This window comes from Oryzias latipes, chromosome 18, assembly GCF_053564925.1.
Source record: "Oryzias latipes strain Hd-rR chromosome 18, Olatipes_Hd-rR_3.1".
In the NCBI taxonomy this organism is placed as follows: domain Eukaryota; kingdom Metazoa; phylum Chordata; class Actinopteri; order Beloniformes; family Adrianichthyidae; genus Oryzias; species Oryzias latipes.
Window position 1 is genome coordinate 34,493,655 of NC_136254.1, and position 13,894 is coordinate 34,507,548.

At 37.3% G+C, this 13,894-nt stretch overlaps 1 long non-coding RNA gene across 1 annotated transcript; it reads left to right on the top strand.

Annotated features, from left to right (window-relative positions):
- Positions 1 to 4,966: 4,966 nt before the first annotated feature.
- LOC144987095 (uncharacterized) lies at positions 4,967 to 9,602 on the top strand. The gene is made up of 5 exons (XR_013650950.1): positions 4,967 to 5,082; positions 5,169 to 5,238; positions 5,763 to 5,807; positions 8,854 to 8,973; positions 9,107 to 9,602. It is a non-coding gene; the product is annotated as an uncharacterized LOC144987095 (long non-coding RNA).
- The last annotated feature ends 4,292 nt before the right edge of the window (positions 9,603 to 13,894 follow it).

Here is a 13,894-nt window from a genome sequence, read left to right on the forward strand (position 1 = left end):
ATATTCACCCTCAGGAACTCTTTCCTGATGTCATGCTCACACACTCGTTCCTCTCCAGCAGGTTGTGTCCTTGTTATGGGGCAGTTGTTCTCAAACGCAGCATAGAACAGCTCCATAACAATGACACAACCTGCTGGAAAGAAAGAATGTCACCTTCTTGCCAATAAAACTTATGAAGAGCAAAGGGTAGTTCATCATTCATTAGCAAAGATTCAATTCAATTCAATTTTATTTATATACCCAATAATACAACAATAGTCGTCTCATTGGGTTTTCTCACTGGTAATTTATAAGCCCATTGTAGTCATAAATAGCATGAAGTCATAGAATTCAAGAGGTAATTGCTAAGCTAAACTAAACAGACTAATTTAAACATCCCTGCCCTTAGGCCCTCCTCCTTAGTCAGGAAAAACGCCTGGAGAAAAAAAAATGATTGCGGAACAAAAAAGAAGAAGCCCACATGGAGGAGGGATCCTCTCTCAGGATGGACAGGCGATGTACCAGAACTCTTAGAGAAGAATTAGCTTATCTAAATCTACAACCACATGTTTGAATAGTCCAGCAGTCGGGCTTCATCCAGATGGAGTTGGGGGACGGCTGGGGGCGCCAGACGAGGTGCACGGTTGGGGACAGGAGCAGGAGCACAGATGTGAGGAATGATGGGCGTCAGCATTGCTGAAGAAGGCCAGCTGAGCAATATGACAAGGTCAACATGGTCCTCAGGGTTCACTGTAAAAATGTCACAAATGCCTCCAACAACAATTATTCTTTGACATAGAAAGATAAACAGACACCTGTTGAACATTTAGAGGAATGTGAAGCAGCATTCAGGACTGAAAACCTTTTTTGGCTTCCCCTTTGGTCCTCAGGTGTCCACGTTTCAGTCAAATATTTCTAATACAGGTCGGCCAGCGAGAAGACCCTGCAGAAGACCACTGCATTCGTTTTGTTGTTGGGAGTTTCAACCATGGCAGACTCCAAATCCCACAATTAAAAAAAAAAGGGCTTGCTAATATGACTAATGATTGAAACCTTTCCTCATACATTCTGGAACCCGACCATAGTCATGAACGCCATAAATGTCCCAGCAGTCGTCTAACACGATGGTAACTCTCTGTACAATCCTCCAGATCTGCAGAACAGCATCGGTCTGGAGACAAATGTTGTTGCACGTTATCTCTCCAGGACACCAAACATATATCCAAACACCCCCACACACAGAGTCCAAGCAGAATCTATGTTTGAATCATAGTTTAAATGAAAATTGTCATTTAGTTTCATGTATATTACAGTTATTCCTATAATTGGGTAAAAGAATGTTGTTTAATTCCAGTGTTGAAAGGTTTACCGTGATGTTCCCTTTAGGAATGCTGCCACATAACATTTCAGAGGAGGGACAAAAATGTACATTCTTACATTTGATCTGGTGTCTCATTGGGACAGGAAAGTTTCAGAATGAGCCATGTCATTCTTGACTGACTCGTCTGTGCAGACTGCAGCTCAGTGCACCCAGGGGGTATCCACACAAAGTTCAGACCAAGACTGTTCATGGGAAGGGTTTGTTAGAGGACTGACGCGGTGTTCACATGTTCTGTACCTTTAGGCAGAGAGACCTTTAAATATGTTAATAAAGAACTGCACGTCTTCCGTCGTGAAAAATTCAACTTTAAAACAATATCGTTACCTTAACAGCCTGCGGCCCGAGTTCTGACGAGGGCTAGGAGCACGGGTAAACATTTTAAAATCATTGCATTGGCTTCCTGTGCTTGTCAGGATTGGTTGTAAAATGATTTTAAAGGTTAATAAAGGTTTTCTATAGTCTTGGGCCTTCTTTTATCAATGAATTGCATTTAAGGTATGTGCCCTTCCCCATTCCTCTCTTTTTCCACCACAGAGGTACTGATGCTTTCATTTTTAGTGGGTTCGATTTTATTGTTACGCCTTGCTCTCTCGTTTACCCAAAACATTTTTTTGTAGGCCTGCAACAATTACAAAACTCTGTGGCACAAGTTCTGACGAAGATCAGCGGCGGAACACGTTACACCAGTTTCAGAATTGCTCCATTGCTTCCCTGTGTTTCAGGATTGATTTTAAGAATCGTTTATTTGGCTCATAAAGGTTTCTATGGTCTTGGTTCTTCTGAGGTCCTCCAGCTCTGGCCTTCAGTAGTTCCTACTCTATTCACAATAACTTATTACAAAAATAATGAGTGGATGCTGTAAACACAGTATTTGCCTCACTTTACAGATTTACAGTCTCACTGTGTTCAGTGTGTCTTAGCTATTGGAGCCAAAACCAAGAAATTCTAAAAGTAAAAATGTTTAAAAGTGTTAGTGTTGCTGGAGAAGGCGAGATGAGGTCGACGTGGTTCACTTTAAAAAGATCATAAATTGTTTCTTTAACCCTTGTGCTATCTTAGATGACCCCCCCCCCCCCTTCCATTGAGGTGTTCTCCCTACCATGACAAAGGTGGATAAAGGTGGAAAGATTTCATGTAATCCATGGACACCAGTGAAGATCACAAATCATTGAAGAAAAAAGGTTCAGAGCACTGTCTAGTGGGTCTAGATGACCCAACTCCCAACGTTGAAGTGGCTAGGATAACACAAGGGATAATAAATTGTGTGTCGGAAATAATTTCCGATGATGCATATCTAATCTAATCTAATTAAAACTTTACTAATAGAGCACTTTTCCAACAAATGTAGCTCATAGTGCTTCACATTAAAAACATTTTCCATACCAATGAACCGAATATAATTCCCCCCACACACAGTCACACACAACATAACAAAGCATAAAATGAGACAGATGGGATGTGAAATGGAAATAGAATAAAGAGAAACAGGAAAAACTGAGTTTGAAACATTAATTATATTTTAAATGAAAATTGTCATTTAGTTGTATGTATATTTGAGTTATTTCTATAATTTGGTAAAAGAGTGTTGTTTAATTCCAGTGTTGAAAAGTTTACCGTGATGTTCTCTTTAGGAATGCTGCCACATAACATTTCAGAGGAGGGCCAAAAACGTACATTCTTACATTTGATCTAGTTTCAGTTCAAATAGTAGTTTCAGAATGAGCCTCCTCATTCTGAAACTTTCCTGTCTCATTGAGACAAGGAGGTCTTCTCTTGCTGCACAGAGACATCCATAATATGGCAAATATATTTCAGATGACTGCAGACTCCTGTGGTCTGGCTCCGTTCAGTTCATCTATTCTTTCATTTTAACTTTAAATTGTACAGCTATTTCAATACATCTCATTTACATACGTTTATGGGGCAGACATTTAATCAGCTATATTTTTCTTTGGTCTCAATACTCTGTCTACCATATGCAATCTACAGTATGATACATATTAATATATCTTTAAACATGTGCATTTGCTAGAGTTACATATTTCAGAGGATTTGTTTTCATAAGAACAAACTGGAGACAAAACACTTATTTTAAAATACTTTATATTATGAAACACAAATCACAATGTGCCAAATACCATTTTTGAGTATTAAGCAAACAATACGATACAGTTATTACTTTCTCAATCCGAGCCCAATTCAGGACAAAGTCATAACTGTTGCATAACATTAATACATTAAGATAGCTTGATTTGTTTTTCTACAGCTGCCCACTTGTCTTAAATATTGCAACCATGTTGTTAAATTACAATTAAAAAACTTACCTCAGCTCGGTGGACACTCTTATTTTTTGAACTCACTTTACTAGTTTACTAAAGGAGATACTAGAACACATGTTAGTTAGCGTAAGGCAGCTAGCTCAGCCCACATGCATTCATAAGGTTACGAGAAAACGTTATTACCAAATCACAGAGTTTATGGTGAAAAGAAGTAAAACACTGACTATAGTAGCAATTCCCACTGACTAGTATGTGACTGCCACTGCCGCCTCTCTTAATCAAAGGTAGCGGTTTACCAACTTAAAATGTGCGTCAACCAACTCGGTAAGCGTAAAACCTCACCTTTACTCCAACAACTTCATTTACCACGTACAATATTGCTCTAATGACATGATACTGCAAAACATCTCAACAAATTCAAATGGAAAAAACATTTCATTCTAATTGTTGAATTCAGGACATTATTCGAAGATATTAGAAACGTGTGGAGGACATCATCGCTACAGGTGCTTCAGACCTCCGCCATCTTGAAGACTTTTCTCAGTACGTTCACGTTCACGTGCTTACAATACGACGTAACTACGTCTCTTTACTTATAAGTTTTCCAAGGTTTCATTTACCAAAAATGTTTTAGTCCAATAAAGACATAACGGAAGTCAAAGTTGAATCGGCTTATAGGTTTTAAACGGACTTGACTTGGTTGCTACTTTTGAGGTTTATGATTTTAAAACGTTTGAGCTCGTTGTACTGTTCGGGTTCACAGCGTAGTGTTACTGAAATAGTTCAAGGAATGTCAGGCCGAATGGTTGGCGCACATTTCCACCTCACTGAATCTGGTCCTCTTTGCAAAAACGTTTGGACACCCCTCATGTCATTTTCAGCAAACATGCTGACACAGGCCCAGTTACAGTTTCTGGAAAGGCTCCAGTAAATAAATAAAATGCTGTTATTTTCTTACAGTGGTCCTTCATTTATCGTGAAACTTCCATTCGAAATATAACCTGTGATTAAAGTCCAAGATTAGAGAATAAAAACAAGGATCTGATCAAGATTGAAGATTTTTATAAACGTGGTGACCTGAATGGATTATGTACAGCAGACATGACACAAAGGGGATTGGTTAACAACGGTTTACAGCCAATCAGGATGCAGCAGAGAATGCAATGTAAAATCAAATTGAAAAAATAATGCAAAATTGTTCACACTAATTAAGTTTGAGTGCTCCTCTAAAAACTAAAACAAAATAGTGTGCTTGGAAAAGTGTGGGTTGAAGAGAAATCTTCTATAATCCCACCCTTTTTTTTTTTTTTACAAAACCTGATGAGCTGCATATTTCTATTTACAGTTTTGTTCAAAACATCCTCCTCCCACAGCTGCAGTAAAAGCAGCCCCCACTCTAGTTCAGCCTGAGTACTGTGACGGCAAAACCTGCCAGAAAAGACGGTGAGTCACTTTTTTTAAGAACTACAACCCGTACAGCCTCATAGAGACGAATGCTCCTTTTATTCCATCCTCTCATCCTTTTACAGACTACAACAGCCACGATGGGACCATCGGCAGTCGTTGTGCTTTTGCTCGCCTTCCAGGCAGTTTCTGCAGGTTTGTGTGTTTCCACAATTCATAATGTTGTGATAAATCTGTAGAATATGTTTGGGAGTCAAATTTCTGTAAATATGTACACAAAACCTAAATAAACAAAACATCAAGTTTCTTTGGAATAATAGTTTTAAAAATCACGTTTTACTTTGTAACACATAAAACACAATATACTTTTTGAAAATAAACTCAGACTCTAGAACATACAAATATTACATTAACTATAGTAAATTCATTTTATAGCAAAATTTAAACAGAATTTTCAAATTAACAATAGTAAGAAAAATAAACTGAGATCTAAGAAAGTCCTTCATTTCTAAAAATAAATAAATAAATTAATTGCTGGTAACAAAATTTGGCATAAAAATGAGAAAAAAAAAGATAAACAACACCCAAAGAAAGGGAATTGTGAAAGCAATGCGCAAAACAAAATTAAGTATGATGATAATCACATTAAAATAATTATTGCCATGTTTTCCTGTGGTTTAATAACATCTAAACTTACTGGTCTGATTCTGTTTGAACAGCACCCGTGAATGAAAATGGCATTCCAGCCCAGACGGACATTACAAGTAAGTAAAACACTAACAGGCAAATCATGTTAAATTAGATTTAGTGCCATACACTTCCAGTCAGATTGTGAGTCCCAAATAACATCTATCAACCCCTTGGTTCCTCTGCAATCAGACACAGGTGGTGTTTTCACATGCTTGACATATTTCCTGACATTTTTTGACGGATTTTGAAAGATGTCAGGAAAGATGTCAGGTCTACCTGTCTAATTTTGACTCATTTTGACAATATTTTGTTTCTCTTTTATTGAGCCGCAATTGTGTCTATCCTAAAAGGATACAGTTATTTTACTATAAACTTTCTCATTTTTTGATTTGTTATTCAAATAATTTAAACACACATTAACATTTGCATTGTTTTTAGTTTAGAACGGAAATGTTTTTTCTGACTCTCTTTGCATAATAGCAAAGTTGTTATTCCATGAAATGAAAGTTTTACATTTACAAAAAAACAAATCGTTGGGCTGATTAGCAGTGTAATATTCACCCTATTTCCCTGAACTGCGAATTAAACATTTGGTTGTTGTTGCTGAAAAAAATTAAAAGCTGCATATAACATTATATTTTCATAAAGCATAATGTTTTCCTTGTATGACCCTTTCAAGCACAAATTTATGACTTTATTTCTATACACTGACATTTTATTCATAATTGTACAACTTCTTTCAAGGTTTTACAACAATTTTTTGTTACCTTTTTCTCAGAATTTTACAACTCTACGCTGTTTAATTTTTTTACTTTATGTTGGCCCTAACAGTCCGCCATAGACCTTTACACTGTAAACTAGGAAATGTCCCCGCAGGCATGAAAGTCCTGATTTTGCGAGTGCAATTTTGCTATTAGTCCTCACAAGTTCATGTAAACAGACACACACACACACACACTTCTGAGTCAAACTGAAAGTGGTTTAAATCAAGGTCAGTGAAACAAAGAGTTCGATTTCTTCTGTAAATATGTCTTTTTTTTGTCTACTAAACCTCCCACAGCATTTAATACAACCTAACACCTTTGGGACACAAGCTTCACTAAAGGTCTGCTCTGCTCACATTTCCAACGCTTTCCTTCAGGAAATTTGAGTTGATGCAGGTTATGCAGTTAGGTCAACACAAAAAATAAGGGAAATTCAAAAAGGTAACATTGATCCGTTTAGTTTTTTTAAAGGGAAATTCTCACCAATGGACAACTCAAAAATGTTAGACCTGTTTAAGCATTTTTGGGACGTCACTAATTAATCATAATGTAAAACAAAAAAAAGTTTAACAATGAGAAAATGTATCAGATTCTTTGGATGTAACCTAAAATTTCTGTTACCTAAGGAACGTTTCACATTTACCTAATGATACCACAATCTTTTAGCATGTACCTTTATACCACCTAAAACAACTAGCGTTGAAAAAAAATGGACAGACATTAGAAAAAGTACAAATAACAATATTTACCTAAATTTATTAGAATTAAGTCACTGTAAAAATTATAATGCAAAACACAGTTAGTAAAACCAAATGAATTACCATAGGGTTGAATTACATGATTTTAGGTTAGTTATAGTAGGAGTTATATTATAGGAACTGGACCTGGGTTTATCAAGTTATAGTGATCAAATGTTGCTCAATATTGGTTATGGTGAATTAGCTTCCATATTTTCAGGTGTATAAGTTAAACTACAGTCTAAGTCAGAGGAGCCAAAAAAAATACATAGTAAAGAAGAAAAAATAACATATATAAGTCACACAAGAGTATACATTGCAATAGCCCAAAAAGTTTAAGACAGAGAAAACAGTTGATGATTTTAACACCTGTCCAGGGACTGCAGATGAAAAATAGCCTTTGGGCTAATTCTGGTGCATTGTGGCAATGCTTTTAATGTGCACTGTCCCTGGTAAATAAATGAATGAACAAAATAAAACATTTTTTACTATGGTCCAGGTGAATACTTGATTCTGATTGGCTGCTGGGTGTGCATTAAAAAGTGATATTGCACAGAGATAATGTGCAGCTAAAAAAGAAGATCCGGTCACTGCTTAAATGTTCTGTATCACTTTGCTGGCTTTTCAAAACAACTTTTAGCTTCATCATCTGGACAAAAAGAAGTGGGAAGAGGTAAACTTTCTCTCTGAACTGATGCTTTATTCATAATAAATACCGCTTTCCTTTGCTGCTGCAGTTTAGGTTGGTGCCGGCTCAGCCGGCTAAGTGGAGCATTGTCACGTTACAGTGGCAATGTGAGCTAAACCGATTCTAGTTTAGCAACCTGATGGGTCAGAGTGATGTGTACTACACTCTGAAAAAGGCCAACATCGTGGCGATGACCGTTACTAGTTTACTTCTGCGTGTGAGAAAGTGTGGCTGCAACGTGCATTCTGTCACCTAAATAAAGCATCTTTATTTAAAGCACTCTCCTTCATCCTGCATGCTGCCTCATCACACTTAATGCTCCTGGAAAGAATATGTGTTTTTTCCTTTAAATTTGAAGCACCATTCAGACTCCTGAACCGTTTAAAAGTGCTGGAGAAGCTACATTACGCAATCTTGAAAATAAACAGCACTTTATTTTCCCGATCATACTTTTACAACCTTATTGGTTGAGGCACATTCATTCCATTTATTTTCTTATACTTAAATATTTGTTTTGTTGTGGAAATCAGACAATGCTGACTGTTCCCTTTCTATGTTTTAAGTTACCAAAAAAAAGCACTACAATTTTGCCTGGCTAATAGCAGTGTATATATGAGATACAGTTGCAGTGCTTACCATTGTGATCATTAAATAAATCAACTGAATTTGACCATTTTAATACAATGCAAGACATAATGAAATTAAGTTATAGTTGTAATTAAAGTCATATTTTCTTAAAAAGAAAGAACATGTGTTCCGGTACAATATCGGGATACGAATCATATCCCCACACTCTTGCCAACCCCTTAGAAAATACGGTGAATCACGTACAGGGCTTTGTAGAGGACTCTAATTTGGTGGTGCTGATGACATGACTCCTATGATTTTAACAAGCAAATATCAGTTTGAAAATACCCTTTTTGTCTTTCAGGTTCTGCGGTCAGCGTAGGCTCTATCGTCGCTCTCATCAGCGGCATTGCCATCTTCACTGTGACTGTCTTTCTCCTAATTGGAGTTACACAAAATGCAAAGAAAAAACAAAAAAGAGCAAGTGAGTACAACAGATGGTCTGATAATCAAGTCTGGTCTCTAAGATGTTTTTGTAAGTTTGAGTTGTATTTCTCAGGCAGTTTATGCCTGGGTTTTTCTGAATCTAACTCTTATTTGTGTGTGTTTTTTTTCAGATCAATGCTTGGACTGTTGTTGCTGGCTCTTTGAAAATTGTGTTGAAGGATCAGAAGAAATGGGAGGTGATGAATAAAACATGCAGAGAACATCAACGGTGAAACCGTGACACGTGATCTCATTTTAGTTTGAAAATAGTATACTTTTTCTCATCTTTGTCTTGCTTTATAATAAAACAGAAATCTACATAATTTTTTGCGAGATTTAATTGTTTTTTAACTCTTTCCTAATGTTTCTTGTATGTATTTCCCTCTTTATGCAGAGAAGACTTTAAGCAGTCTGCATTTTTTTGATGTCTTTGTTATTGTTGCCCCCTAGTGGTGTTTTTTTGGTTATGTTTTTTGGCAGGTTAGCTGTGGTCTATCCCTGATTGATCAAAGCTGCCTGCAATTATCTTGCTTCCTATTTAAGTTCTGTTCTTTCTGTCTTTTGTGTTGAAGTGTCTTCTATGCTGGATCATTTGTGTGGATTCTCAAGTAAATCTTTCAAACCTGATACACGTGTTCGAGTCTTCCTGCTTCCCAACAGTCTTTGCTTCTGCTGGAAGTAAATATTGTTAATAAATTGCTGAATGAATGAATCTTTATTTCTACAGCACTTTTTAATGTCATCAGGGTACCAAAATGCTTTACAATGATAAAAAGAAAAGAAAAGTGAGAGCAAGAATGAATAGAACAGCATTAAATTACAATGGGCAATAGTGATGGGTAGATGAGGTAAAACGTTTTAACACATTGCCCAAACTGTGTTGATAATGTGTCGATACTGCGTCACTTAGTACTGACACCTGCGGGACAAAAAACATCATTGCAGGGAACTAAGTTAAGAAACTACACTGTTATACTTATTAAATTAAATCCAAACACAATATTTGTCGTTGTAGTTCCTCATTCCCATGTGTCGCTCTATAATGCACCAGCATTGGGGAAGTGCTTTTAAGTCTGACAGTTCTGCAGAACAACCACCAAAATTTAAAAGGATTTATTTCGAATAAGTGTCTATTTGATATGGAATTGGATTCTGCTGGATTAAGCAGAAACCGAGAGGAACAGGAGAAACAAAAAGCTAAAAACACTATTAACTTTTCAAAAATTCCACGAACCTTAAGTAAAGATTCAGTAAATTAAAACGTCAAACACAGGTGGGCGGGGAAAACGGGGGCGTGCAGGCGCGAGAATCGTTCAACAGGTGGACGCTGGGCACATCTGAGGGACCAAACCCCCCTGTTAAACTCACCGCTGGACTGATTTAGCACCCAAGTGACAGTAATGTAACCGAAAGAACCCATTAATTTTTATGAAAAAAAATATCTTTAAAAATAAAAGATAGCTTAGAGACTCATAATAAAACCAACTAAACCCCCCCAAATTGAAGCGAAAACTGCCCAAAGCAAATTTTCTCTGCAAAATCAAACCCACCCAATTGGGTGGAAAACCGCATAATCTGGCAACACTGCTGGTAGACGCGCCTCCTTGTTTGGTTCATCTGTGACACACCGACTGGATTGGTCACATGACTTCTCCTAGGCGATATGCGCAGCGACACAGTTTTCACTTTATGAGCTCGACACGTGAGCCGACGCCTCGGTGTTGCCAGACCCATCACTAACGGGCAATAAACACATGAAAAGCAGATTAAAAATGAATAAAACAGGATGGCACTGATTCTTGAAAGGTACTTTTTTAGTTGATGTTTAAAACTGTTCAGGTCTGGAGGAAAATTATTCCATAACCAGAGACTGGCAAATGGAAGAGGTAGCCCAGTGTTTATGTTGTGACTTCCAACGATTGAGAGAGATACTGGTCTGCAGAACAGTTAAAATGTCTGTTAAGACCATTAAGAGCTCTAAAACAAACAGGAAAAAGTAAAACTGAACTCTAAACTTGCCATTAATGTGAGCTGAGTGAGAAAATGACTGGAAATACCTACTGGAGAGGATTTATTAACAGCAATTCCCTACTCAGTGAATAAAAGTAAAGCAAAATAAAATGTTGCAAATGTAAATATAGAATTTTTTATTTATTTATCTTCCTGGTAACAGTTAAAACATGGACATTTTTCTGGTCTCATATTCGATCATGCTGTATAACCCTGCTGATGCCAGAGAAGGTAGGGTTTGTTTGGGCTCTAGACCAGAGGTGTCACACTTCAGGCCTCGAGGGCCAGACTCCTGCCGTTTGTTCAGAAACCCTGCCTGCTGCTGATTACCTGGGTCAGGTGTGTTTAGCCAACAGGGAGCTTCAATAGCAGGTTGGTTGGAGAACATGTTGGATACCGGCACTCAAGGCCTGGATTGTGACATCACTGGAGTAGACTTTATGTAAGGCTGAGTCACACAGCCACTTTGTACATTCTGTGCATGTTGTGCGGGTGAAGATTGGTCATACATGAATATACGTGGAAAAAGTGTGGTTATGGTCGAATAAAAGAACATCAACGTAAAAGCCAAATCTGTCCTAAAATGTGTGCGTCAATTACATAATTTGAAAGTGAAATGTGTGCCATATATGCAATATAAAAGTTATACATCAGTGGTTATGCGTGTAAAGTCTGTCAGACATACTGTATGTGGAACAGTTGTGGAAAGCCACAAATTTGCATATACATCTTGCAAAAATTGCGTGAGGTTTGTGTAATAATTGCGTAGAAACTATGTAAAATATGCTTAACTATGTTATTCTAAACCAAATTCACGTAAAGACCCATCGGACGAAACCCTCAATGGACATATGTAAGGATTCAGCGGTTTGGTTTTGTTCTTGGTCATGCTTTTGGTTTTCTTTTTGTCAGTCACACAGGTTTCAGGTTCCTGGTCCACAGCTGTCTTCAGTTCAGTTAATTGTCCTCAGCCTATTGAAGTGTCTTGTATTCTGTTCATCCTCATCAGGTCATCTGCTGTGCTTTTTGTTTCTCCCTGTAGTTTTGTCATGTGTCGGTTTGGTTATTAACAATTTTTTTTTCTGTCACCAAGCCTGGTCTCCTGTATTTTGGGTCCTCCACCATCAGTTCCTGACAATCTGTGGACATCAAGGAATGACGAACACAAGAAACACTTATGAATGACGTATGTCAGGCATGTATCAAGAAAGACTGAAATGTTGTACGTGGAAAATGTGCAAAATGTCCGTATAGCTGTGTGACAGCCCTGATAAATGCATGTTCGCGTGACACACAGTTGACTAAGGCATGCAGACATGCAGGAAGAAGGGCAATGTGATCCTGTTTCATGTGAATGTGCTCGTCCCTAGGCTGTAAAAAAGTGATTGTGACGAAACAAAAGGTGCGTATCAGATGATTGCAGTTGCAGAAAGTATTTTGGACAGTTGGAAAGTATTTTGAGTTTCAGAATTACATCGACACCAAACACATACAATCTGCCTGCTGCTTATTGTTGCAGCGCACAGCAAGGGTGGATGAGTGGAATTGTTCTCTAACACACACAGCTCTGGCATGTTCTAATTGGCTAAACAAACCTGACCCAGGTAATCGGCAGAGAATGGGGTGAAATCTGGAAACCATGCACCTGCCATGCAGGTCTGTTGAGAATTCAAGTACTTTTCCAGAGTACTTTAATGAGGTATTCCTTCATTCTTTCCTTTAGTTCTCTACCTCACCATAACTGTGAAATTTCTCTTGTTCAGGATTTAGATTTAAACTGAAGACATAATGTACTTACATCTGGTCAAGTAATGCTTTGAGCTCTTTTGTCCACTTCTAAAATAAAAAAGCACACTGCTGTGATGTCTGTAGTTAGAAACACTAGAAAGCTGCTTTTTCTGCAGCTCAAGTCTGACACCTAGTGGATTGTGGTGAAGCAGCAGCACATTCTAGTCCAGATGAATCCATGTAGATTCATCCATGTCGTACAATTTAACCATAAAGTTAGATGAAAGATGAAAACAAAGGCAGGAAAACTTCTCTGTATCCTATATTTCTACATTCTTTATTTATTTCCAATATCCTCAGTTTGATTAATATTTTAGAATTACGTTTCTTACTGTGTGTTGACTTCAGATGACCACTCTATTAGTTTAAATTGTATTGTGAAGTTTTTTATGATTCTGAATTTTTAAGTACTTATCTAAAGGTTTTTAAATCATTTTTGTACTAAATTCTATTAGAAACATGATTGCAGGTTCTTTTCAACAGGGTTACTGAACTGAAGCTAAAGCCCAGTTTCTGTCTGACACAACACGTCTTGCTTTCTTTATACTTTAGTAATTTTGTGTGACACGGATCACATCATCAGCTTTAGCTTTTTATTGATACATGATCAAAAACAAAATGCTTTCATATTTAGAAGCTCCAGATTAAAAGTGATAAATCAAGCCCATCTTGCTGTGGGCCTTAAGACCATTTTATGTGACAGCTATGTGCCAATCTGGAACAAGAAGATCACGATTCATGTCTGGCTTTAATCATAAAGCGAAATGTTTCCGAAATGGGTTTATTTCAAGTTAAGAAGCCAAAATAAGATAAACAAAATAAACCAAAAAAGTAGTCATACAACATCATAAAACAGAAAAGAAGGAAAGAAAAAACAATTTGTACGAGAGTGTTAAACCCCGACGAGGTGTCCAGACCGCCGCTTACTGCCTGTTTCCAGTGCAGCAGGAAGGCAGTAACAAACTAAAAGGCAGCTCCTTGATATGACTTTTGAAATAACAGAGCAAATATAATGTGGATAACAGGATTGTCACCAAAGTAAATAAACAGTTCGACCAAAGTTTAGGAATCAGTGGATTATCTTCATTTGTTGCCCCTCTGGCAGCAGACTTGATCCTTTG